General features: G+C 35.6%; 1 long non-coding RNA gene across 3 annotated transcripts in view; it reads left to right on the forward strand.

The window, feature by feature from the left end:
* The window catches only part of LOC118905081, a 296,235-nt gene that overhangs the window by 137,335 nt on the left and 130,977 nt on the right, over window positions 1-27,923 (forward strand). For all 3 annotated transcript variants that reach the window (XR_005022156.1, XR_005022154.1, XR_005022157.1), the window contains 3 exons: window positions 12,495-12,653; window positions 18,659-18,815; window positions 19,792-19,952. This is a non-coding gene — a long non-coding RNA (uncharacterized LOC118905081). The remainder of the gene's footprint in view (window positions 1-12,494; window positions 12,654-18,658; window positions 18,816-19,791; window positions 19,953-27,923) is intronic.

The raw sequence follows: 27,923 nt of genomic DNA on the forward strand, positions 1-27,923 counted from the left end.
ATGTCAATATACTAATCAACTTACTGATATTCTATCAATAGCTATTGATAATTTTTGTTATAATTAATAATATAATAATAATCAAAAATAATATTAATGGTAATGAATACCGGTAAATGAATGCTTGCAATATGCCAAGCACCATACTGGTTATATTTGATGTTTAATTAACCCTCAAAATGACCCTTATGAAATAAATATCATTTCCCTTTTTGAATTTGGAAACTGAGAATTAGAAAGGTTAGTTAACTTGCTTGTCACGTAGCTTATAAGATGCTATACAGAATTTAAATGTAGTTTTGTTTGATTCTTAGCCACTGTGCTATGTTGTCTTGTTTTTCTTCCCTTTTAAATTTTTATGTACTTTTATTTTTTTTAATTAAAAAAAAATACATTTATTTATTTATTTATTTATGGTTGTGTTGGGCCTTCGTCGCTCTGCGTGGGCTCTCTCTAGTTACTGCGAGCGGGGGCTACTCTTCGTTGCGGTGCACGGGCTTCTCATTGTCGTGGCTTCTCTTGTTGCAGAGCACAGGCACTAGGCATGCAGGCTTCAGTGGTTGTGGCACGCGGGCTCAGTAGTTGTGGTTCACAGGCTTTAAAGCACAGGCTCAGTAGTTGTGGTGCACGGGCTTAGTTGCTCCACAGCATGTGGGATCTTCCCGGGCCAGGGCTCGAACCCGTGTCCCTTGCATTGGCAGGCGGATCCTTAACCACTACGCCACCAGGGAAGCCCTGTACGTTTATTTTTTATCTTGTATTGGTCTTTTATAACTTAAGAGGGATGAATATATTTGATCATTTCCAGTAAATTTTGTTAATAGTAGAAAGAGATTGAATCTGGGTTTAAGAGATAGTCAAAATAGGCAACAGAGATTCTGGCAAAAGTAGAAATCACACAGAAAGATAAAATTTCACAGGAAAGGGGAGCTAGAGACATGTGTCAGAAAGTTTTCGAGTGTTTTTAAAAGCACAGTTTTATAAAATACTATTTAAATCACTTTTTATTCATTCTTTTCACACGAATTTTATTCACTTGTTTTGTGCTCATAATATGGAAAACATTCTGATGGGCATTTAAGGTGAAACAAAAATGCATAAGATATGATTCCTGTCCTCAAGTAACACATTTCTGTGGGAAGGGTGAAATAAGACAAGACAAAAGTCAATGCAATCAAGCACTCTCGGACAACTGTAAGTGCCTTAGCAGATCAGAAGCAGAAGTGTTGGGTCATCATAAAAACAACAGGTTACCACATTTACTCATATATTTCCCCCACTTCTTCCACTGAAGTGAGGATTGAAGAAATAATTTGCAGGAATAAAATATTTTCACTTACCACCTGCAGACAGTGTGCAACATAGGGATGATGTGACTAATATGGTCTAGATAAACATACAAATAGAAAGTATTGAATGAAATAAACACATATACTACATATTAAATACAATTAACTTCAGGTACCCTAGGCTTTATATTTTGATATATATCTATAGGAAACATATTTTTCCATCAAAAAAGGCAGAATAAACATTTTCCTTCACCAGTCAATTTTGTGACTGAATATAGCATTGTCAAAGTCAGAAGGAAATAGTGGTAAGATTATTATGAGGAAAGATATTGACTGGAAAGATATTCTCTGTATGAGGCCAAATAAAACTCAAAGGTAAAGTATGGTGATTACACAGGAAATTACCATTTGTTTGCTCATTTTTTTTACCCATGAGATTGTTGCCCAGCACCATGCCACTCTTTAATTTTTTTTGCCAATAAAATGTAGTCTATTTCCTTGCCGAACACTTGTAATCACTACTCGATTCTCTTATATTCTCTTCAAAAATAACCACCATCTTCCTCAAGTCCAAGGCCAGAGATCAAATGAGTTGAAATGCAAAAGAATTACCATGTTTTAAATAGTTATGTACTTCAACTCAGTCTTGGTAAAAGGATTTCTTTTTGAAAGAGAAAAAAAATATTGTTTGGAGTGCTCAGATGTGAGTCATACTTCACAGCTGATGGTAATTTCCATAATCTCACAAGCGGAAACCAAAGTGTCTTAAATATTCTTAAACTTCCTCTCCCTGCATTGCACCTTTCAGGATGTAACCCTCCTTGAATATGAAATTCTACTGTAGCAATGATGATGTTTATCTAAAAGAAGCTCTGGTAAATAAACATAGACTGCATTTAATAATTGTTAGTTTTTTAGAGAAACAGGCAGTGCGTGTGTGTGTGTGTGTGTGTGTGTGTAAAAATAACACAGATAATTGTTCTTTAAGTCTATGTCAATACTTAAGAACAGTATCTCTGTTTAAAACCACATATTGTATTTTGATTACAATGTAAAAGAAGAATATTTGCAAATGACCTTTCCATGTAATAACTGGCTATAAGTTAGCATGGACTCTAGATATAAAACTTAGGTGTGAATCCTAACTCTATCATTTACTAGCTTTGTGACCCAGGACAAACTATTCAACCTGTCTGTATCACAGTATTTTCAGTTGTAAAATGGAGAAAGCAATATTTCCTACCTGTAGAGTAATTGTTAAGTGTAAGTTTAACATGTAAAGCTAGTGCCTATCTCATAGCAGTTATTACATAAATTCTACCTATTATTAATATTCATATTGCCATGAATATTATTATTAACTGATTTTCCAGAAAAGCTAAACATCCTAATCTTTTAACTTGGTCATAGGTTCCAGTCTGAAAGAGAGTGACAATTTTCTACTTTTGCTGTTTTGTCTGTTAAATATTTAATACATAGAGATAGTATTTTACTGATACAAGAAGGATTTGATCTGAAGCCTGGCAAGCCATACAAATTCATTGAAAAACCAGATTACAGTGTCATGATAGATGATATACGTGGTATTCTTTCAAAGGGAAAACTTTTACTCCCAATTTGATAAGGTGAAACATGTTGAATATTATAGTATGTTGTCATAAAGCATAGTACACTGATATATTTTATTGCATTACCTACAGGTAGATCTTCATTTTTCAAATATATAAAGCAAAATAGAAAGAATACGTCCAAGAAGTCTAGATAATTAAAATGAATTTGAAAGTATGCAGCAAATAGAAATAACCTTATTCTTACAAGCTGATTATAGTCAGAACTTTGTTAAAGTAGAAGAAGGAAGTGAATCATGTGAATTAACAGATCACTGCTTCTGTTTACTAGATTCCTCACTCCCCCTCCATATTCATTTCCGAAAAGTATTTATTTCAGAGGCAAGAATAGAGATAATACTTGGTCCTGAGACTTGCCTCCTTATACTATACTAAGATTGTCTTGATTAAGATTAGAAGGTTTCTAGGATGTATTAGCAGTTCAGGGGGATTTCATTTCATTTTGCTAGAACCCCCAACAGGGAATCTTTTCTAGAAGTCAGAAAGACAAGTGATAGTAGAGGAAATATATTTTTGGTTACTTGTTTCTAAATATTCTGATTGTCAGAGTCTCTTGGAGAAATTTTGAAAGCGCAGATTCCTTATTTCCACCTTGAGTTAATTTACTTAAAAATATTCAAAAATTATTTTGTGAGAGCCTGCTCTATGTCGGGCAATATTCTGGAGCCTAATGCAGCAGTGAATGAGACAATATCCATGTTCCCATGGAGATTAAATTCTAGTAGGGATGTGGGGGGGGGCTGGATAAATACACAAAATACATAAACTCAGAGAAGATAAAACAGGATAATGGGAGGGCTGATTACTAGAACTGAATTCTAATTTTGGTTGTTAGAGAAGACTTCTCTGAATAGATGACACTTGAGCCAATAACAAAAATAAACCGTAGGGAGATTGGAGGAGGAGAATTTCCTGTGAAAAGAACTGAGAGTGCAACTATCCTGAAGTGATAACTGTGGAGTTTTGGAGAAACCAAAGGAAGGTCAGTGTAAGAAGCAAGATAATATGAGACATGGTCAAAGAAGGAGAAAAGAGGCTATAGAAGTCACAGTTAGGAGTGTTTTGGATATGGTGTACTCATAGTCTATTTCATGGCTCTCTTTCTTGGTCTAGGGAAAAATCTCTTTATTACCACCTTCACCTGGGCCTTCAGGATTGTACCTTTTCTTGCTTGTCCTTCCTAGGAATATTCTGGGAGGATCTTTTTTTTTTTGTATATGTATTTTATTTGTCTCATTTTAAATTCATTCTTAATATTATAAAATATTTTATTATTATGAAATTATATCTATACATATATGTTGTCTCCAATGTCTTCTGTTGCAAACATTACTGCTATGAACATCCTTGTGAATATCTCTTAGTGAACATTGGCAAGGAGGTGTGTCAGGGAGTATACTTAGGAGTAGAATTGCTGGTTTGTAGGCAATGCCTTATCAACTCTTCTTGATCGTGCCTGATTGCTTTCAGTTGGAAGTGAGGATTGTAGAAACAGATTATTTTTGAAATCTTTCAGACCATACTGCATAGAAGACTGTCTACAATGATAAGATTGGGATAACTTGGGGCTGCCTCCTCAGTAGTTATCATTTCTGGTTCTGTACCTATAGAAAGAGCTTTAATACCTGCACAGAGAATCCAGTCTCCAGTTGCTGGCAAAACTTCTGAAAGTATTCTTCTGATGTCTTGCAGTCTCTCTGTCCTGCTCAATTGTTTTTCCCTTATTTTTCTATTTTAGTTAGTTTACCCTACTAATAAGATGTAACTTCATGGGGTCTATGACAGAGACTTCTATGATACACTCAGCATGACCTTCTTTCACTTGCTAGTGTATTGTCCTTAAACTGAATGTATTTGCCTAAACGTGGTTCCCTCATGATGTTTTTTTTTCTCATGAACATTCCTTGTCCTCAGAAGAATAAATCCTTCTCATACATATTTCTTTACTCTTTCAGCTAGGTTTCTGTATCACAGGATAAGCTTGAGCTAACTTCCCTGCTATACTATCACCCTTAAGGCTCAGGTGAGAAGTGAACTGTCTGTACAAGAATCAGTTTCTTGCTACAAAAAACTCAGTCAGCTTCATGATGTTGACTGAAATTGGACTTTAACAGGTTCCATCAAAAAATAACTTTGTAACTTCCCCTCCATTCCACTGGATATTTCATATATTGAAGTTTATCTTATACAAGCTAGTGTTTTAGGTCAATCACTTACTGGCTCACAGTGAATCAGACTCAGATTTGGTATAAAAAACCACTATAATATATGATGTTCAGTAATCTAAGCTGTTGTACTGTAGAATAAGAGGAAAACTATATGCTTTAGAGAAGTGTTGTGGAATTCTTTGTTCTTTGCAAAGCACAGAAAAGAGAAGAAAGGGTTATATAAATAAATACTATGTGATCCAAGGCAAGAGTACAATACAAGAATTAAAAATCATTTCTTCCAACTCATCTTGAAACAAAGCAAAAACATTTTCATTTGAAGATGTTATTTTAAAACAGAGAAAACAAAAACTTCAACATCAATTGCACCATCAAAGTCGCAAAGATCAAGTTCTCAAAGATACAAATACATAGATATAAAAACCTGATATTTTAATCTTCACGGAAAATTAATGAAATAATACACAAAACAATTTTGTACCTTTAGGTAATAATATATATGCATGTTACTGGATCCAGACAATCATACTAATTAGTAAGAGAGCCTTCCTTTGGAATAGATTAAGATCTGCAATAAAAAATAGAGCAAGGAGAGATCAACAAGTATTAATATATATCGATACAATGCGGTTTTAGTCTCCTTTCATTGAATTATTATTTCAGCAAAGGAGATTTTAAATTTGTTTCTTCCAGTTTTATTGAGATATAATTGACATACAACACTGTGTAAGTTTAAGTTGTATGTACAATGATTTACCTACATCATGAAATTATACCACAATAAGTTTAGCGAACATCCATCGTCTCTATATATACAAAATAAAAGAAAAAGAAAAAAATTTCTTCCTTGTGATGAGAACTCTTAGGATGTACTCTATTAAACTTTTGTATATAACATACAGCAGAGTTAATTATATTAATCATGTTGTATTGGGTTGGCCAAAAAGTTCGTTTGGGTTCTTCCGTAACATGTTGCCCGAACGAACTTTTTGGCCAATCCAATATATTCCATGCCTAGTACTTATTGATATTTATCTTATAACTTGAGTTTGTACCTTTCGATCAACTTCATCCAATTCACCTCCCCCAACCCCCTAATTCTGATAACCACAAATCTGATCTCCTTTTCTTTGAGTTTGTTTTTATTGTTGTTGTTGTTCTTGAAGTATAATTGACCTACAAACTATGTTATTTCCTGGTGCTCAACATAGTGATTTGACATTTCTATATATTACAAAATTATCACCATAATAAGCCTAGTTACTATCTGTCACCATACAAAGCCATTACAGTATTATTGACTATATTCCATGTTCTGTAAACTTCATCCTGTGCTCATTTAATTTGTAATTGGAAGTTCACACCTCTTAATCTCCCTCACCTATTTTATTCATCCCCTCAACCTCCTCCCCTCTGGCAGCCACGTGTTCGTTCTAGTATCTATGAGTCAGATTCTGGTTTGTTATATTTTTTCATTTGTTTTGTTTCTTAAATTTCATATAGAAATAAAATCATATAGTATTTGTCTTTATCTGTCTGACATACTTCACTTAGCATAATGCCCTCTAGGTCTATCCATTTTCTCACAGGTAGTAAAATTTCATTGTTTTTTATGGCTAAGTAATATTATATATACCACATTTTCTTTACCCATTCATCTATCAATATCTATCTATAGATAGATCTATCTATCATCTATCAACAATTAGGTTGTTTCCATATTTTGGCTATTGTGAATAATCCTGCAATGAACATGGGGTACATATTTTTTTTCCAATTAGTGTTTTTGTTTTCTTTGGGCAAATACCCAGAAGTGGAATTGCTGGATCCTATGGTAGTTCTACTTTTAATTTTTTGAGGAACCGCCATACTATTTTCTACAATGGCTAGACCAATTTACATTAGCCCAAGAGTGCACAAGGGTCCCCATTTCTTCACATTTCTTCACCAACATTTGTTGTTTATTATCATTTTGGTAACAGCCATTCTGACATGTGTGAAGTGATATCTCACTGTGGTTTTTTTTTTTTTTTTAACCATGATTGGATTTTTTTAAAAAATACATTTATTTATTTATTTATGGCTGCGTTGGGTCTTCGTTGCTGCACATGGGCTTTCTCTAGTTGTGGCGAGTGGGGGCTACTCTTCGTTGCAGTGTGTGGGCTTCTCATTGCGGTGGCTTCTCTTGTTGTGGAGCATGGGCTCTCAGCATGCAGGCTTCAGTAGTTGTGGCGCGTGGGCTCAGTAGTTGTGGCTCATGGGCTCTAGAGCACAGGCTCAGTAGTTGTGGCTCATGGGCTTAGTTGCTCCACGGCATGTAGGATCTTCCCAGACCAGAGCTTGAACCCTTGTCCCCTGCATCGGCAGGCGGATTCATAACCACCATGCCACCAGGGAAGTCCTCTCGTGGTTTTGATTTGCATTTCCCTGATGATTAGTGATGTTGACCATCTTTTCATGTGCCTTTTCATCTATATGTCTTCTCTGGAAAAAGGTCTATTCAGGTCCTCTGCCCCTTCTTTATTTGGGTTGTTTGTTTATTTGATGTTGAGTTGTATGATTTCTTTGTATATTTTGGATATTAACCCCTTATCAGATACGTCATTTACAAATATCTTCTCCCATTCAGTAGGTGACTTTTTCATTTTTTTGGTAGTTTTCTTTGCTGTGCAAAAGCTTTTTAGTTTGACTTAGTCCCGTTTGTTTATTTTTGCTTTTATTTCCCTTGCTTGGGGATACATATCCAAAAAATATTGCTAAGACTGATGTCAAAGAGTGTATTGCCTATGTTTTCTTCTAGAATTTTTGTCATTTGAGATCTTACATTTAAGTGTTTAATCCATTTTGAGTTTATTTTTGTATATGGTTTCAGAAAGTAGCCCAGTTAGATTCTTTTGCATGTGGCTGTACAGTTTTCCCAACACCATTTATTAAAGGGGCTGTCTTTTCCCCATTGTATATTCTTGACTCCTTTGTCATGGATTAATTGACCATAAGTGCTTGGGTTTATTTCTGGGCTCTCTATTCTGTTCCACTAACCATTGTGTCTGTTTTAGTTCCAATAGCATACTGTTTTGATTACTGTAGCTGTGTATAGCTTGATCAAGGAGTGTGATACCTCTAGCTTTGTTCTTCTTTCTCAGGATACTTTGGGCTATTCAGGGTCTTTTGTGTTTCCATACAAATTTTAAAATTATTTGTTCTGGGTCTAGACCTAGGCTTTTTTCATATTACTGCTTCAGCCCTGGGTCTTGGAGTGAGTGAGATTTTGTGTGTGCCTTTAAGAATTTAGTCTTTATTTCCCACAGCCCTATGGGTCTCCCAAAAGTAAGCCCTGCTTGTCCTTCAAAGCCAAATGTTCTGGGGGCTCATCTTTCCAGTGCAGGATTCCAGAGCTGGGCACCCGGATGTGGGGCTTGGATCCCTTGTCCCTTGGGGAGAATCTCGGCAACTGTAATTATTCTCCTGTTTGTGGGTTACCCACCTGGGGCTATTTGTCTTGTCTATACTGCATATCTGTTCCTCTTACTCATCTCATTGTGGTTCCTTCTTTATATCTTTAGTTGTGGAATATTTTTTTCTACAAGAGTTCAGGTCATTCTTATCAATAGTTGCTCTGTAAGTAGTTGTAATTTTGGTGTGCCCATAAGAGGAGGTAAACCCAGGGTCTTCCTACACCTCCATCATGGACACTCTCTCAAGATTTTGAATTTTATATATTATTTTTGAGATTTAGAAATATAATCAATACAAGGAAGTGATGCCCAAATATCTCAACCTTGCTACCCTAGCAAGTTCCCCTAGAAGTCTTTTCTGTAATTCGACTGAGAAAATCTTGTATTTCACTGAGTTTCTGCAAATCTTTTCAAATTTTCTCATAATAGAGGACTCACACACAGGCTGAGAAAATTCCCTGCCCCTTTTATTTTACCTTGTCTTTATTTCCATATGATTTTCTTAATTAATTGTTTAATTAAAATTAAAATATGCTGATTGTAATGAGTGAAACAATCAAAAGATACATTAAAAAACAGTTAAGAATTTTCTGGGCTTCCCTGGTGGCACAGTGGTTAAGAATCCACCTGTCAATGCAGGGGACACGGGTTTGAGCCCTGGTCCAGGAAGATCCCACATGCCTCGGAACAACTAAGCCCGGGCACCACAACTACTGAGCCTGCACTCTAGAGCCTGCGAGCCACAACTACTGAGCCCGTGTGCGGCAACTACTGAAGCCCACGCACCTAGAGCCTGTGCCTCGCAACAAGAGAAGCCACCACAATGAGAAGGCCGCACACCGCTACGAAGAGTAGCCCCCACTTGCCGCAACTAGAAAAAGCCCGCACGCAGCAACAAAGACCCAATGCAGCCAAAAATAAAATAAAGTTATAAAGAATCTTCTTTGCCCTTCTCTTCATACTCCCTTGGGGTATACCCCTCCATACTATTCTCTGTCCTCAAACATATAAAATGCTCTGTGATTTTGACAAGAGAATATTCATTATTTCACTGTGATATTCTTTACTGTATATGATCATTGGTTTTTAATAAAATACTTTAAAAGTAAAGAAAAGAGACTTTTTGATGTTTCTTTGGGAAAATGAGCAATTCAGTGTTGTGAGGTGCTGAGCCATGCTGTTGACTTAGAGGTTTTCATGTCCTTTGTGAAAAAAACCATTGAATTGAAATAAGGGGCCCAGTGACTCTGGCTGGTAGAGACAAGCCTGAGCACGAGTCAGGAGGCGCAGGCATGAGCTTGACTATCTTTAGCCCATTAGGCTTAAAAAATCTTTTGAAACCAGAATCAGCTATGCCAAGATAATGTTATCCTGGGACAAAAATATATTACGCTATTAATTGTCACTGAAAGGTATACTAAAAATACATTTAACCTGATAACCCCACTCATTTTTATTTCCAATAAGACAGAATAAAAAGGACAGTGCTCTTGGATGATATTCTAAAAGTTCAATTATATAATAGATTGTTCAGAGCCCTCTGTGTGAAAAATAGTTGTTTCAAGTTTACAACATGTTGTAAATATGACTGTGTGTATTTATATTCTGCATGCATGTCTCTATATCTGTAATCAAAGATTATATCCAACCTATCAGTATGGAATGCAAACTTTACTTGGACCACTGATATTTCCAAAATTCTTAAGCTATTTACTAAAAATGTGATGCTTGCTTTCTGCCTTATGTATAATCAGTGACAGATTTCTAACTAGTGTTCAAGGTGTTTACTACCTCAGTCTACATATTTACGAACACAACTTTGTTTATACATATTCATTTGTTCTTACACTTGGATAGCTGTCTCCATAATGTTGATTTACAGGTGCATGAATAAAAAAATATGCTCTTGAATGTAAATCAAAGTAAGACACAATTTAAGTATTAAATTCCAAATTTGATCGAAAGTTTGTTTCCTGCTGGATTTACTTATTTAATAGAAAAAGTTTACTTATTTAATAGAAATTTACTTATTTAATAGAAATGTAATTTACAAAATGTAATTTACAAAATGGAAGTGTGGATTTATAAAGTTCAATAAAGATAAGTTAAAAGAGATGTATACAGGACCGAACATTTAACTAATTGAGCTAAAAAAAATCTTGAGAGAATGGATGTCTATATAAGATGACAGAAAAACATAAAACAGAGCTTATAGTGAATCACAAGCTGAATTTTAGTCACACAAAATTCACAGTTCGAAAAAAAGGAAGAGTAAGCATGACATTGAGAGACAGTGAAAAACAGAATACTGACAGGGCCCATCTATCAAAGGTCTCTGAAAACCTTTGTTTCCATTATTTTTGTCAACAGAATGAAATTTTTTAGAAAACATAGGACAATATTGTCTTATCATTCCAGGGCTTCACCAACATTTACTACACTTCTTTATTTTAAAGAAATGTTAAGTTTTAAATAATGCCACATTTACCTTTGACATCTTGGGAAAGTCCTATCTGCCTTAAACGTTTCTCATGATTTCCCCTATTTCCATTTTTTCCCTTTCCCAATCTCTGCTCCTGTCCTAAATACCTCACCCAACCCTGACCACTCACAACTTTTCACAGGAGTGGGCCTTCAGGAGTCTGTTCCTTGCCTTTTTCAGTCACTGCAAGAAGCCCTGTTAAGCCTGTCAGATAAAAGTACAAGACACCACTTAAATTTGATTTTCAGACAAATATATGATTTTTTTTTTTTTTTTTTTGGTATAAGTATATCCTATGCTATGGTCGGGATACACTTATACTGGAAGTAAGTATTCCTTACTTTTCTGTAATTCAAATTAACCTGTAATCCTTTATTTTATTTGCTAAATCTGACAAGCCTACCTGCTGGACCATTGTCACAATGCAGGAAATGCCACCCACAGCTGATCCCGACTGTTTTGCCATAAGCCTGCTTTCGGTTTTAAGGTTCGTTGGATTTGTTGGCAAAATAACCACTCATTTCACACAAATAAACAGCTCTGATCAATTCTTTAATGAAAAGTGATTTAGCTTAATTTTAATATACAATCATTAGAAGGAAAGGAATAAGAATATTAGAGAAACATAATAGGGTATACATCACCAAATTGGCCTGACACCCACTTCCAGATCCAAACAGCAGCTGGGAAGTCCCAAGTAACAGCAATCTGGAGCCCGGGGTCCCGGACAGTGCACCCACCCCATGGGTGAGACTTCAGATTGGAGTTCTGGGGGCTTCCACTTATAATTCCAGGCCGCAAACTGATATTGTCAGTTTGTGCACAAAAATGCAGCTCTGGTTCAATTGTAACAATGCTGTTAATTTCATCTTGAGTCACAAGATTTTCCAGACCCCTGGGGACTGCCCAGGTCCCCAGGGCTCAAGAAATTCCAAGACCCGCTCCCTTTATTGTAAGCGCCGTTTGACTTGTTAGCAGCAATTGTTAGGTGTGCAAGCAGGAGCGCTGTCCAGGCAAGGTCACAGGTTGATCAGAAGCCTGCTTCTGCCTCTGAAGCCTGAACAAGACTACTTTATTAATATATTAATATATTAATATATGACACCTGACACCATATTAATATATGACATGACATATATTTAGGAATGATTGTCCCAGGAGGAGGTGTTTCAGGTGATAGTCATCACTGTACTTTGGAAGAAGCTGGGGTGGTGGCAATAGTCATTAATCACCTTAATTCAGTTTTCTGGTGGTTCAAACACACCTTGAAGAGTTGCTTAGTTTTTCAGCAACTTAGGTGAAACTTAGCATGTCTCATGATATTTCTGGTTATTTTTAGGTGATCAAAAAATTTTTATGATCTTTATTTTAAAAATCGGTTTTAATTTAGTAATGACTATATCCTGTATAGAATAATGGTCAAATGCTTATAGCTTTTTAAAATTTTTATGGCTTTTCTCCTTGTCTAGCATGGGACTTCTGAAGACTACCCCCATCACCCAAAGTGGAAAAGATCAGACAGTTTCTCCTCCATTTGCCCACCTCTCCTTCCCACTCAAAAGGCTGCTTCTGGCTTCTTTGGTTTAAACATGGGTGGAGGAAGAATAGTGGAAGAAGAAGAAGTAGAGGTAAGGGGTGAAACATTTATGAATTTTCCAGGACTAAATGGTCTGGCCTTGGCACCACTGGGCTTGGAATGTGTTCTAATTAAAAGACACTTTGAGATTCCTAACTTGATATGAATTTCTAGCTTTAAGGTCCCCTAGTCATGGGGGTCTCCATCTGCCTGTTATTTTGTTTTTTTAATATCTGTTACTGAACTAAATTTGGGTCCACTCACCCATACACTGTAAAGCTAATCTACTGACACCAGGTTGTGGTGAAGGAAAGTGCAGCATTTATTGCAGGCACCAAGCAAGGAGTACAGGTGGCTAATGCTCAGAAGGCCCAAACTCCCCAATGGCTTTTAGGGAAGAGTTTTTAAAGGCAAAGTGAGGGAGGGTAGTCACAGGGTGCATGATCAGCTCCTGCACAATTCTCTGGTTGATAGGGAGGTAACAGGGCAGTGTCACAGGAGTTGACATTATCAATCCTCAGGCTCCAGCCATTGTGGAGGCTATGCCTCATGATCATCATGCAGTTAGCTTCTTCTGTCTGGTGGGGTTTTAGTATCTGTAAAGCAACTCAGGTATGTGCATCAGACACTGTTATCTGTGTCCTTCAGGGAAGAACTAAAGATTCTGTGACTGCTGTATGGCTGATTTACTGTTTAAATTGTTACCAGTTCTCCTAGTCCAACTGCTATTTTTTGTTACTACATGTCCACATTCTTTCAATTGTTCATTCTTCAGCTAGCCTTTTGTGACTCAGGGAAGGCCTGGGAGACTAAAGTTTTTCTACAAACAAGAGGTAGACAGAGGACATTGGGGCGGGGTGGGGGCCGTCTGTCCTGGGAAGGCCCTATAGAGTCCTGTTAGATTACATATCTATCTTTTTATCAGTAGGCAAGTTATGGTCCATTCCAAGCTGCTTTCTTCTGAATTCTTTCTACCATTCTAGGTGGTCCTTTTTTTTTTTATTGGAGTATAATTGCTTTACAGTGTTGTGTTAGTTTCTGGTGTACAATAAAGTGAATCAGCTATCTGTATACATATATCCTCTCCCTCTTGGACCTCCCTCTCCAACCCCCATCCCACCCATCTAGGTCATCACAGAACACTGAGCTGAGCTCCCTGTGCTATACAGCAGATTCCCACTAGCTATCTGTTTTACACATGGTAGTTTATTTATGTCAAACCTAATCTCCCAATTCATCCCACCCTCTCCTTCCCCCACTGTGTCCATATGTCCGTTCTCTACGTCTGTGTCTCTATTCCTGCCCTGCAAATAGGCTCATCTGTACCATTTTTCTAGATTCCACATATATGCATTAATATACGATATTTGTTTTTCTCTTTCTGACTTACTTCACTCTGTATGACAGACTCTATCTAAGTCCAAAAAATGGGCAGAAGACATAAATAGACATTTCTCCAAAGAAGACATACAGATGCCCAAGAGACACATGAAAAGATGCTCAACATCACTAATTATTAAGAAATGCAAACCAAAACTGCAGTGAAGTATCACCTCACACTGGTCAGAATGGCTATCACCAAAAAACCTACAAACAATAAATGCTGGAGAGGGTGTGGAGAAAAGGGAACCCTCTTGCACTGTTGGTGGTCCTTTTGAAGAGTAATGTATATGAGCATTATTTCATCATGCTGTGAGCATATTTTGTTCATGGGGAACATTTATCTATCCTTGTCCCTGTCAAAGGTACAAAGTAAAGCTTAATCTCAGTGTTCCTCTCTGAGTAGCTACGTTGATTGTCCTTTAGATCCTCATGCATGAGTAGGTATCAGTCTACTGTGACCCACAGCTCCAACAGTCACAATACAAGCTTTTCCCATGGTCTCATCGAGCCCTTTCTCTTGGCATGAGATGCAAAAAAGCCACTCCAGCCTGCCTTTTCTCCGTGGTGGAACTCAAAGTGCACCTCATTCTCTTACCCCAAATCTTTAGATCCTTAATGTGGATGAGGAAAAATAATTGCAAAAAATTTTTTTGGAACTGTCCTTTGCAAATATGGAATTACCAACCTGTATTGGATATGAAAATGTTGACTTCTATTTTCTTGGGGCCCTGAGTGAAACTGAGACTAAAGCCAAAGACTTAAATGGTTTAATTTAGATAGACTTTTAAGTGTATTTACCTAGATTCTTTGACATTCTTAGAATTAGCAGGTAAACATTATGGATTCAGGTTATAATTTTCAACTCAGACAATGTCCTTGGACACAATCAACTGAGACTGTGACGTTGGACACAAAGCAGATTGCCACTGATCCATGACTTAGTCCAGTTAGAATGTCTGTGGATGTCCTCAGCTCATTTCTTAATCAGCGACTTTTGTAAAAGTAGTGAGGACAGAAATATTTTAGAGATTAGTTCTTATATATACATAGACCGTTTTCTAAAGAAAGGATACTTAGGGTCAATACTTGAGCATTTGCCCTTTAGAAAGGGAAAAATTCAGAATGTAAAAATATAAAATAGTAAATTGGCATTCATAGCAGGATGCTTGCATTAACAAAATTTACAGTGTTTTTGAAGAGAAGTAATGAGAACTTCTTTGCAGCTTCAGTAGCAATGTATAATACAGCACAATGAAAAATGGTATTTTAATTTTCATGCATGACCTCCACCAGAAGTGTTAATCCTGTGCTAGACCCTATAATTCTCCAACTGTTTGAGGTGAAAGAAAAATGATATTCCATGTCTTTCACAGCTAGAGCATATATTTTGGAGAATCTAGAGGGTGGAAGAATTCATGTATTAAAGAGCAAAGCCCACCTGGAAAAATCCAAGTGTTTTACAATTGAACAGGAAATTAAGCAATGGATTATTCCATCAAGTACTAAACTTAAGAGCAAGTGCTGCATTTAAAATAGGTTAAAAGGTAAAATTATTAAAATTTGATTATATTTACCAAAGACATTATTACAGTGATTAAAGTTTTAAAGGTATATTACTTAAAATAGTCAAAGCATTTTACAACAGTCAAATGTTTTTACAAAAGGTGAATTTAAAGGGTGTATAGGGATTTCCATGTAGATAGGAAGGTCAGGTTTATAAATAAGATATGTTAGTGCTGAGAGATCCAAATGTAGGACTTAGAAACTGAATGTGCCTTGTGTCATTACCCTAAGGACAGATAAAACATAACTCAAACTGTTGAGGCCAAGTCTCTGATAATACCTAGAAAGTATCCTCTTTCCTCAGAATGACTGTTAATTTCAAGTTTATGAAGGAAATGAGTCAGAGAGACACCCAAGCTCACCTCAAGCTTTGTTATCTAAAAGACAGTCATACATGAAGGCCAGATGAAGTTCAGGAGCTCAAATATCCACAGGGGACTTTTGGGGAAATTGATAAAGCAAACAGCTTATGAGTTCATAGAATGGCACTGACTCCAAAGCTTAGCGTGAGAGAAACTCTGGAAAAGGGTGCATCCTGGAATCCACAAAAGGGGGCATTAAGCACCCAGCTCCTGCTGACTATAGCCGTGTAGGCTGACAGCCTAGCATCACTGCATTTTCTAATTTTTCAAAAAAAAGTCAGGAACATGGATTTTTATGTGAAAATTTTCAGTGGTTGAACATTAGGAAGGAATGCAATACTTTTTGAACACCAATGGCCAAACGGAACCCATCAGTGGTCTTGGTGTGCCTGGGAGATACTCATTTGAGACCACTGGTCTCTATCTGTGTGTCTCAGAGTGTTGTCCTTGGCCCACATGCCTCAAAATCACCCTAGACTCCTGAATCTGCTAAGAAGATCCCAGTCTGCTCCCATGAGCACCCTTTACTGCTCTTTATAGTCACAACCCTTGTTTGCATGAAACTATTAACAAAATGAAAAGGCTGCTTACTGAATGGAGAAGATATTTGCAATGGTAAGTCTGATAAGGGGTTAATATCCAATATATACCAAGAACTCAAACAACTGAACACCAAAGAAAACAACCAACCAATTAAAAATTGGGAAGAGGCCTGAATAGACCATTTTCCAAAGAAGACATACAGATGGCCAACAGACACATGGAAAGATCCTCAACATCACTAATCATCAGGGAAATGCAAATCAAAACCACAATGAGATATCACCTCACACCTGTCAGAATGGCTATTATCAAAAAGATAACAAATAACAAGTGTTGGCAAGGATGTGGAGAAAAAGGAACCCTCATGCACTGTTGGTGGGATTGTAAATTGGTGCACCCACTGTGGAAAACAGTATGGGGATTCTTCAAAAAATTAAAAATAGAACTACCATATGATCCAGCAGTTTCTCTCCTGAGTATTTATCCAAAGAAAACAAAAACACTAATTTGAAAAGATATATGCACCCCTGTGTTCATTGCAGCATAATTTACAAGAGCAAAGATATGGAAGCAACCTAAGTGTTCATCTATATATTAATTGATAAAGAAGGTGTGATATATATATGTATAATGGAATATTGCCCAGTCATGAAAAAGAATGGAAATCTTGCCATTTTCAACAACATGGATGGACGTAGAGGGTATTATGCTAAGTGAAATAACTCAGGCAGAGAAAGACAAATCCTGTATGATTTTACTTATATGTGGAATCTAAAAAACAAAACAAATGAACAAACATAACAAAACTGAAACTGACTTATAGATATAGAGAACAAAAAAGTGGTTGCCAAAGGGGAGGAGTGTGGGGGGAGGAGAGAAATAGGTAAGGGACATTTAGGTGACTTCCAGTTACAAAATAAATGAGCCATGGGGATGAAATGTACAGTGTGGGGAATATAGTCAATAATTATGTAATATTTTTGTATGGTGAGAGATGGTAACTAGACTTACCCTAGTGATCATTTTGAAATGTACTGAAATATTGAATCACTATGTTGTATAACAGGAACTAACATAGTGTTGTAGGTCAATTACACTTCAAAAACAAGCACACAATTAACTCATAGAAAAAGAGATCAGATTTGTGGTACCAGAGGTGGGGTTTGGGGGGAGGGGGAATTGGACGAAGGTAGTCAAAAGATAGAAACTTCCAGTTATAAGATAAATCAGTATTGATACTAGGGATGTAATATAAAGCACGATAAATATAATTATCACTGCTGTATGTTATATATGAAAGCTATTAAGAGAGTAAATCTTAAGAATTCTGATCACAAGGAAAAAATTTTTTTTTCTTTTTATTTTGTGTCAAAATGGGATGATGGATATTCACTAAACTTATTGTGGTAACATTTCATGATGTATGTAAGTCAAATTTATGCTGTGCATCTTCAGAATTTATTGTGCATAGAAGAACAGTTCATGACTGGGAGTATTCAAACCAGTAGTGGAATGAAGCACAGAGGCATGTTGTTCTAGGACAGCTTATATAGTGGAAACATGGACGCTGTTTAATCTTTATAATGATTGGTTGTAGCATTAGGGTTTTTCCAATGACAGGGGATTGGCTAAAAGATTATGTCATTTTTGGAAAACAATTTAGGTATTGTTTATGATTTTCAGAGGCATTTACAAGAAACAACACAAGTTAAATTTTGCTTATGTTGCAGGATAAGCTAATTTAGGTTTCGCTTACCTGGTTTTGTGTGTTCAAGGAATTTTCAACTCTGGTGTCCATTTTGTATTTTATTTTGACAGAGATGATGATTAAACACATAATGAAGGTAATTTTCCCTGTGCCAAATAAAATTCTAAGCCTGTGGTTTGAATGTACATAGACATAAATTGTGATATTCCTAAAATAAATCTCCTCCTCTTCCCCCTCCCCTCCACCCCCTCTCCCTCCTCCTCCTCCTCCTTCTTCACTGCAGAGAATTTAAAACATTTCTGTAAATTATTTGGCATTCTCCCATTAAAAACTGCAGCCTAATTTCCCTCATGAATGTAGGAATGTAGGCCAACCTTAGAAACTTGCTTCTAATTATTAGAATGGGTTGAGAGTGGCACTGTGTGGTTTTTCATGCTAGATCATAAAAGGCATATACCTTCTGCTTGACCTCTTTCTCTCTCTCCCTTTGTCTTTCAGAACTTGTGCTTTTATAGTAAGACGTCCAGCTACCCTGAAGCAACCATTCTAAAGAGACCATACTGAGACTGTACATAAGAGAAAGATGCCTAAGGAGGGGCTCTTCTAGACTCCTGTTGTTTGAGCTTTCTAATTATCAACCTACCAACATCAATAGGTGGGTGAATAAGCCTTTGGATGACTCCACTCCCCCGCATGCAATCAGACTCCTTCTCAACTTTTGGAAAAGCTCAAACTTTTTATTGCCCTCAACTTCATCTTCTCCCACTCAAAGTGTCAACCTCCATCCTAAATGCTTCCCAATCGTCCTGAAACATAGACTTTACCTCTGACAATTGTTATCTCTCCTGTCATACCCCTAGTCAATGACAGTATAAGACCAAGTTAGCTCCTTAAGATATACAAAGCTAGTTATTTTCTCAGGTGGAACTGGAAAAAAGGGTTGCTAACATTAGTTTACTTCTTTCTTAATAACACACCTTGGTGGACCTGAGTAGAATCAATGAACCTAAATTGTTCAGAAAGATGCTCTGGGGATACTTATGCATTGCATTGGAAGTTTTGGCATTTAGAGATGGTGCTTTCTATTGCTTTTTAATTCCCTGCAGAATATAATATAGTGAAGCTTCAATGAGTTGCAACATATGGAATATGGTAATTAACAAAAATCGTTTTGAATTTAACATTTACTAAATGTTTTTCTTGATTTTGTGTTATCTTGATTTTAATTATACATTTTAATAAAAATGTATTTAATCTCTCCTTGATGCCTGAGGACACTGAATAAATATCTTCAGACTTACTGCTCTCAATCTTAGAACTGAACATGTATTGACTGCAAGATAGCCTAAAAAGTTACCTGTAATATATTATTATCACTAGGTTGCAAAATATTTTTCTATTAAATAAGAATCCTTCAGAAATTACAGAGAAGACATTATGTGGTTGTTAGCAAAAATATGGACTTCTGGGAAAATTTCTTAACAAGCTTTTTTCTTGGCTTGTGACTCTTGAGAGATCCTAGAGCCAGAGAAACCAAAGTGATTTAGCAGCCTTTTCTAAAAGCAGGCTTTTATTTCTGTATTTATTTATTCTTTTTAAAAAAGCAGTCCTTCTCCTCTTCTTGTTTTCAGAAGAGACAGACCATTCTTACAAAACTGGGACTGGTTAACCATCATCCCTCCTATTTTAACTCAAGGACTGGTGGGCGGTTGTCTCCCGTATGAAAGTTACTGAGCAGATGTGCTGGACTCTGCCAAGACATAGAGAGAGAGACTGGGAACAGATGACAAAGGTAAGACGAGGTGTGCAGAGGCAGCATGGCAAAGAGGTATGACTTTTCTGTGCTTCTGGGAAACAGTGCAAAATGTTGACTGAGGTTAAACAATCATGGTAATACTTAGTTTTAAAATGAAGAGGACTGAGTCTTAAGAACTGGAATGACACTTCTAATAACCAAAGGTGACAGAAAAAATGTATAGAATCAGACTGAACTGTCACTAAAGATGACTGCCACTCGGCAGAAAGGGGTGAGGGATGGTTAACAGATCAGATTCGTAGAAGTTATTGGAAAATAAAATTGGACCATGTTTATACCCCTGTGAGTCAAGTCTGTTCAGTCAAACTGAATATACTTCTTTGCACACTGTCTCTTGTGATTTGTCTTCTTGTCCTAAAAATAAGTGTTGAGAAAACACTGATTAATTGTCTGGTGAGTGGGTTCTATTTCCTAGAGGTTTTATTGGTCATTGATGTGTGGAAATGGCACCTTCAATATATAGACTAATTTTTCTCATCACTCATGAAATAAACTTAGAGCAAGGCGGGGGGGTGGAGATTATAATGCCAACAAACATAGAAAAATATCACAGTGAGGAAAGAATTAAGCTTGTAAATATAAAGAGGTATTAGGCAAACTTTATTGGTCAGTATTTTTGTGTGTGTGTGTATGAGCCTAATAATATTTTTAAGCTATCTTCAAGGTAAATGAGCTAAGTAAAAAACTGATGTTTAAGATGTGTTTATCAGCTAGTATAGCAACAAATGACTCAAATTAAAATCTAAGGTGAAAGATATATGTGTCTAAATCGGTAATATAGTACATCTATATTCTGGATCAGTTCTTTAGTATTTCACTATTTTTTATCTGAATTTGATACATGTTTGATACATATTTTTTATCTGAATTTGATAGATATTTGATCATGAACCCCATGATAAAATTTTATCACACTACCATAACTTCTTGATGGTTCAGGACACATGATTTCAAGCCTTCTATTATGATATCTCCATGAATTTAGTCATTCCTGTTGTTCCAGGTATCCTAGTTTTCAGGTAAAACTGCTTTGTAGCAAGGCCTTTTAGCAACATATTTTAGCAATTATATTATTTTAGTATAAGATGTTCTCTATCAAATTCCCACCTTTTGGCTAGTTTCACAAATCCTACCCTAGAAATGATTATTCATATAAGGTACTAGTCATAAAAAAGGAGTAAGTGGAACTAATTTCTTTCCATTTCTGAATTTCATTATATCTGTTGTTGCACACTAATTTCCAAGTTATGAATTTCTCAGTGATATTACTTTTATATAAAAATGATTTTTAAAATAAAGTAAAAAAACATAAAGATATACTATAATGATTTGATGAAGGATAGTGACTTGTACCTCATTTTTGGTAGTAAGAATCTGTACTTTAGGAATTAATTTTTAAGTGTATACTAGCAATACTTACTATTTTTCAAGATGAATTTCTATAGATATAGCACTTATTCTGAAGTATAACAAACATTATCTGCAGTGTAAAGTCATGTTCAAAAAAGGCCTCATAAGAATTCATTGTGAATTTTCTCTGGTAACTTGATTTAAGTTCAATAAAACTAATGAGAAAAATGAAATAATTTTCATAAATAATCAGAAATAACTTCCCAGAGTTCACTGGAATGAAACTATGTAACTTTGGGAGACCATAAGAAATGAGATATTTTATGAATATTGTTTATTTAGAAATTTGTAAAGCTTGAGGACTTTCTAAAATATAATTTTTAAAATGAGGCAATCAAATTGTATTTTTTTACATAATCATGAATAGAATTGAGGATGAAAATCATCAGAACCAATATAATAATAAACATAATTGAGCTCTCAATATGGCAGTACTATATAGGCAGTACAGTAAGTACTTCACATGTATTTGAACGTTCAGTCCTAACAATAGTCTTATAAGGTAAATAGAGATGTGCCAGAGCAGATTTGTACTGGCTTATGAGAACCAGTAGTTAAATTTTTAGGAATTTTGTTAGTTAGTTGATATCAAGTTGTAGTAGTTTGAAAGTGGCCATAGTGGAATAATTTACACCATGGAAGTCAATAAGCACTACAAAGTATGGCTACCCACCCCACCTTCTTCCCCAAGGGCCAGTTGTTAAACATTTGCCAGCACACCACTGGATAGCTACTATTGTTACCCCTATGTTGTGAATGAGAAGATTGAGACATAGAGGGGTTAAGTTTCCCAAAGACTCAACACTGAAACAACATGGTAGATGTGGAGTTAATCCATGTGGTCTGCTATCCTCAATAAGTAGAAAACTTAGGAAATTCTGAGAAAAGATCTAGTCGATTTAGGCTGTAGCTGACTCATTCCACAGAAGCCTATTTTCCCATTCACTGTGATAGCAGTTGTTTCCAACACAAGGTGGAAGACTTTCTGCCACTTAGACTAAGATTCCATTGGAAAGGTAGTTGATTCATTCCATGGCTGAGCTGTCCACACAGGACTGCATTTTCACGGTCAGGGTTCAGGGCATCATTCCCTCTCTACTAGATGATGACAACACCTTCCTCTAGGTTTACCTCCTCAAATCCATTCTTTTCCCTGCAGCTAGAGGACCGTTCAAAACACGAATCTAGTCATGTCATTTGATTTTAAATACTTTCAAGGATTTTCCATTGTTCTTAGGATCAAGTCCAAATTTTCTGGTCATTGGGGTTCTGGCTCCCACTTACCATCCCACTTTATTTCTTACAGTCCTATTTACTATTCTATATGCTGAACTGCCTGTAATTCTTCTAATGTCTGCTTCTGTCTCTGCACCTCTTACTGTCTCTCATGTTTCAGTAGCAGTTCTTGAACATTCCTAGTCTTCCAGGCAGCACAGGAATTAGGACCATGGGAACATTTTCTGCATATTAAAAATATAACTTTACAGGTATTACACATTTTATATATGTATCATATATTCATTTTCATTTAAAGTCCTTTTCTTCTATTGTTTAATGATGTAATGATTTGATAAATAGTAGCCAGCACTTTTTCATTCATAAGTATTGATTCTTGTTTAGGTAATTTGCATTTATATGTACTTGGTTCTTTCTCCCTCTATCAACCCTCTACACCCCAATAAATTGAATTTCAGACAAATGTGGAAACATGCAATACTAGGGAAAATTATTTCCTACCTCTATTTCTTGTGACTGAATTTCATTTTAAATATTGCAGTAAAAAAAAATGGACCTTTGAGGCCGAGGTCCATTTTAGCATTTCAGTGTGACTAACACTATTGTTCAGCAAATATCTGTGGAATCAAATAAAAGACTAAAACTCCCATTCAATCAGCTGGAAAATTGTGTTGGCCTCCTCAATGCTCTCAGTTTTTTATACTGCTGTCTAAAATGTCCAGATAGCTAAGTACTCATATCTTAATAAATAGATGAAAATAGATTAAAAGGAGTTAATTTTAAAAAATTCATAGAAAATACCTACATGACTAAAAAACATCTAATAAAAGTAAGTACAGTGAGGTCATAGTTACTCCAGTTTGGTCACATTTACTGGTGAGAGATCTGATGTCTTGAGAAAAGGGCCTGAAAGAATGGACATGCAAATGCAAATCCTGATTACACCTGGGTTATGGGAATATCAGGGACAGTAGTTCGCTTGGTGCTTTTCAAGAGCAGATATACTTACCTGTTGCCATCTGTAAAGAAAGAACTATAATACAGAACAAATATAAGTTACATGTACACAAAAACAGTATTTTCAATTAAAGGAAAAGAAGACATGATGAAAAAATTAGAAGACTGATTACTCAGGTTAGTGCCCAACGCAATTTATATTAATCAAGCTTAAGCAATAATTTAAACCTTTAACTCCAGGACAAAGAGCTCCTCTTAACTTTGTAATTGTGAAATATAAGGATGTTAAAGAATCTTTTTTTTTTAACATCTTTATTGGAGTATAATTGCTTTACAAGTGTGTTAGTTTCTGCTTTATAACAAAGTGAATCAGCTATACATATACATATATCCCCATATCTCCTCCCTCTTGCATCTCCCTCCTACCCTCCCTATCCCAGCCCTCTAAGTGGTCACAAAGCACCGAGCTGATCTCCCTGTGCTATGCGGCTGCTTCCCACTAGCTATCTATTTTACATTTGGTAGTGTATATATGTCCATGCCACTCTCTCATGTCAAGGGATGTTAAAGAATCTTTAAAGCATTTACCACTAATTACTTCAAGATGGGAAATATGAGTTTTGAGGACAGGGAACTGAAACGCTGAGCCTAATGGTAAGAAAGAAAAAAATGAAAGAAAAGAAAAAAAAAAAAACTTCTTAGGAATGTTGGCAAGATTTGTCCAGGCAATACACAGCCTGGAAGATAATTTCTCCCTGTAAATTCAAGAAAGTCTTTAATATTCTTTCCATCTCACCTGCAGAACAAAAGATATTTGAAAAAGTTATTCAAAGACTGAAAGGATTTTTCAGAGCACATTTGAATCTAAGGTGGATTTTGCATATCTTGAGATTTTTGACTTGCTGCAGGTGAAACAGCAAAATAGGGAAAGAACAACTAAAGCCATAAAATACAGTTGATCAAAAACTGTATTCAAGATATAAAGTCTTTATATTTTAAGGAATAGTTATGGCGCATTTTCAGAGACTCTCTACAATTAGCATATCATTTTTGGTATTGCCATAGAGCAGTGTGGTCCAGCATAGAAAGGAGAAATAGGCAAGAAGGATTAGAGGGAGCGCAGAACCAGCACAAATAAAGAAGGATCTTGTTTATTCCCGAGCCTTCACTACGACTGAAATTTGGAAACTGGTAAATTCTATTTAACAAATATTCACATACACGTGTATTTGGATTTTTGTATATACACACACATGCGTGTGCGTGTGTGTTTGCGCACGCACAGGTGTGTATACAGAGAGAGATGATCCTTATCTGTTTAAAGACCTGTTTGTCTGTCAATTCCCTCTGTTGCCAGAATAGCATGCAAACATGCTCAATTTTAGGACAATTTGCTTATGCCCAAAATCTGTGAAAAAAGACGATTTAATGCTGAACCAAGACCAAAATGGAAGTATAGTTTCAAAAAGAATAAATTTGAGGTATTTAAGATGAAACATCGATAGAATTGAATAACTGATTCAGTGTGGATGCTGAAGAAGTCCTCCATGACTTACATATTCCATGTTTCAGAAGTGAGTGATTCAGTAGATATTTGTCCCACATATTTGCAAATGTGCCATTCTGAAATCATTATAAAATAGGTCCCAGAGAACAGGCAATGAGCATATCATTCTGCATTGGATGGATGGATGTCCCTCTTAAATTAAAGCCTCAAGTTCTAGGATTGCTCTAAAATGACATCTTTGAAAAATTATTAGTGAGAAAGAGGATATATAGCAGAATTGACTCTTTCTATTCCTTAATTTTCTGCAATTCCTGAGTCTTGAATTTACTTCTTAGCATTCTGAGTGCCAGAAATCATAGGATTTACATGAAACGCTGGAATATGGGGGTACTCCATATTTTTCTTCGGCTGTCCAACAATCAGCAACAATATTATTTTTGTAGACCAAAAGAAAGATTTTATTTTTTTCAATGTTTTTTAAAACAGAATCTTCAGATGAATGAGAGAATTATTATCCTCTTAAAATTAGTTCCACCTATGTGTTAAACAGTGTAATTTAAACCTCAACTTAGATATCAGCTATGATATACATAAATGGTGAATTATTGGCTGGGTGAAGAAATTGCCATAGAATTACCTTATTTAAACACATACTCGACTGTTTAACCTGTATTTATAGTACTACTTGTATGAAACAAGAAGGACAAATTGATTTATCAATATAAAAATTGGTTTGTATCCTATATTTGTGAAGTTCACTGATTTATTTTCCTTACGGAGAAGTACTCAACAAAATGGGAAATTGTTATTTTTGTATAAAAATGATGAACATTTTATGAGCTAAATTTTTATTAGCAGGGTGAAAGAGTAAAATTGTAGCTTAGATTTAGAGGCCCAAATATTTTCTTCCTAATCGCCTCAAATAAAGTCAATAAAATAAAGTTAGTAAAAAGGTTGTAAGACATTTTCATAGCAGCAGAAAATTTCTCCACAGCCCCAACTTTGGTCTAGGAAACACATGAGCAAAATAGCATCTACCACTCTTAAGAAATCAAGTCCTTATTAATCAAGACTGGAAGATCACAAACATTTTAAGTCTATAATTTAACTAAAGGAATTTGATAAAGGTTATATTAATAAAAAAAGGAAACCAGGAATAACTTGGGGGTAAAATTCAATAAAATAATAAAAGTAAGTAATACTGCCACACGATAAATTAGTTGGTATTTCCCTTGGCTATAATAATGTATAATTTAACTTCTATCTTCCCGAAGTCTATCCTTTGCTCAAGTTACATCTCCTCTATGAAACCTTTTCTCTTTTCTTCAGCCCTCATCTCTTTCTCTCTGTAAAACCACAAAATAAAAATTTTAATGATGCACTACCTTGTACTGTTCACTCTGTTTGAGTTTTAGTGTTTTGTCCCAACCAGGTTGTAAATTCCTTCAGAACAAGGATGAAGTCATATAACTTTCTCCTCCTCAGGGCTCATCAGAGTATTGAGCAAAAAATTGGTACCCAGTAAATCCTGTTGATTATCATCTTGAATATTAAAGAGTCATCAGAAATAATTGTTTTCTGGGGCTAAAATGTCACTGTCCTGTAACTCAGGAGGATAATGTAAAGTTAGAAAGTAAAATATTAGAAGCAGATGAACTCTGACTAGGGGATTTCTAAAGTAAACCTTTACCAGATGTTCATGTATTAAAATAAGAAATGCTAATCAGGAAAATAACTTTCAAAGAGTGTAGCAGGTGTAGAGATAAACCTCTGAGGGTTGACAATAAGCAGTGAAAAAAAGGAAGCACATCTAATAAGAAAAGCAAAAGATACCTCTATAGAATATGCCCAAATTCAGATTTACAAATTAAATTTCTCAAAATAGCACTCTCAATAATCACTTTCTGCGACAAACAAGCAGGTGTGAGATCACTCACATTGCATGCCCATATGATTTTATATAATTTATGTCTGGTTACATGGACTGGGCAATTTATTTAATTGGTTTAAAATGTAAGATTTTATTGTAGCCACCCTAGAGATTTTTTTTAAAAATATTATATTCCGGGACTCCCCTGGCAGCGCAGTGGTTAAGAATCTGCCTGCCAATGCAGGGGACTGGGGTTCGATCCCTGGTCCGTGACGATCCCACATGCTGTGGAGCTACTGAGCCCATGTGCCGCAACTGCACATGAGTCAAGGAAGATATTATAATGGAAATTGAGTATTGAAAAAAAAATGGCTTTTTTTTTTTTTTTTGGTCGAAGAGGCATTTCTGGAATACATGGTTTTGTCTTTTACACATTCTTCAAGAAATGATTCTCTACTTAAAAAGACACAGAAAAATTGATAATTGACATAACCACTAACTTTGTTGATAATTCCATGAGCTCTCATGTTCATTTACTATATTCAATATAGTAGGGAAGTCTGTTTCTTGGTAATTGGAATAAAAGGATTTTGAAAAAATTGAACTGAATGTATATTCAGTTCGATAAATATATATATATATATATATGTATACATGCACATATACTTGCACATGCATTTACATCTAAACATAGATATCCTTAGTTGGGTATTATTAGTATATCATAAAACTAATACATTTTTAGTAAATCTACATAGTTATAAAACCAATATTTTGTTCCATTTTATTATTCCATATACCTCATAACAATTTGCAGTAAAACCTCTATTTCCACTCTCAGGCAATCACTGATTTAATTTCTATCTCTATGGATTTTTTTCCAAACATTTCATAAATGGAATCATACAATATGTGGTATTTTGCACCTGACAATTCATATAGAATAATGTTTTTGAGATTCATAAAT

The sequence above is a fragment of the Balaenoptera musculus genome, chromosome 12 (genome assembly GCF_009873245.2).
Source record: "Balaenoptera musculus isolate JJ_BM4_2016_0621 chromosome 12, mBalMus1.pri.v3, whole genome shotgun sequence".
Classification (NCBI taxonomy): domain Eukaryota; kingdom Metazoa; phylum Chordata; class Mammalia; order Artiodactyla; family Balaenopteridae; genus Balaenoptera; species Balaenoptera musculus.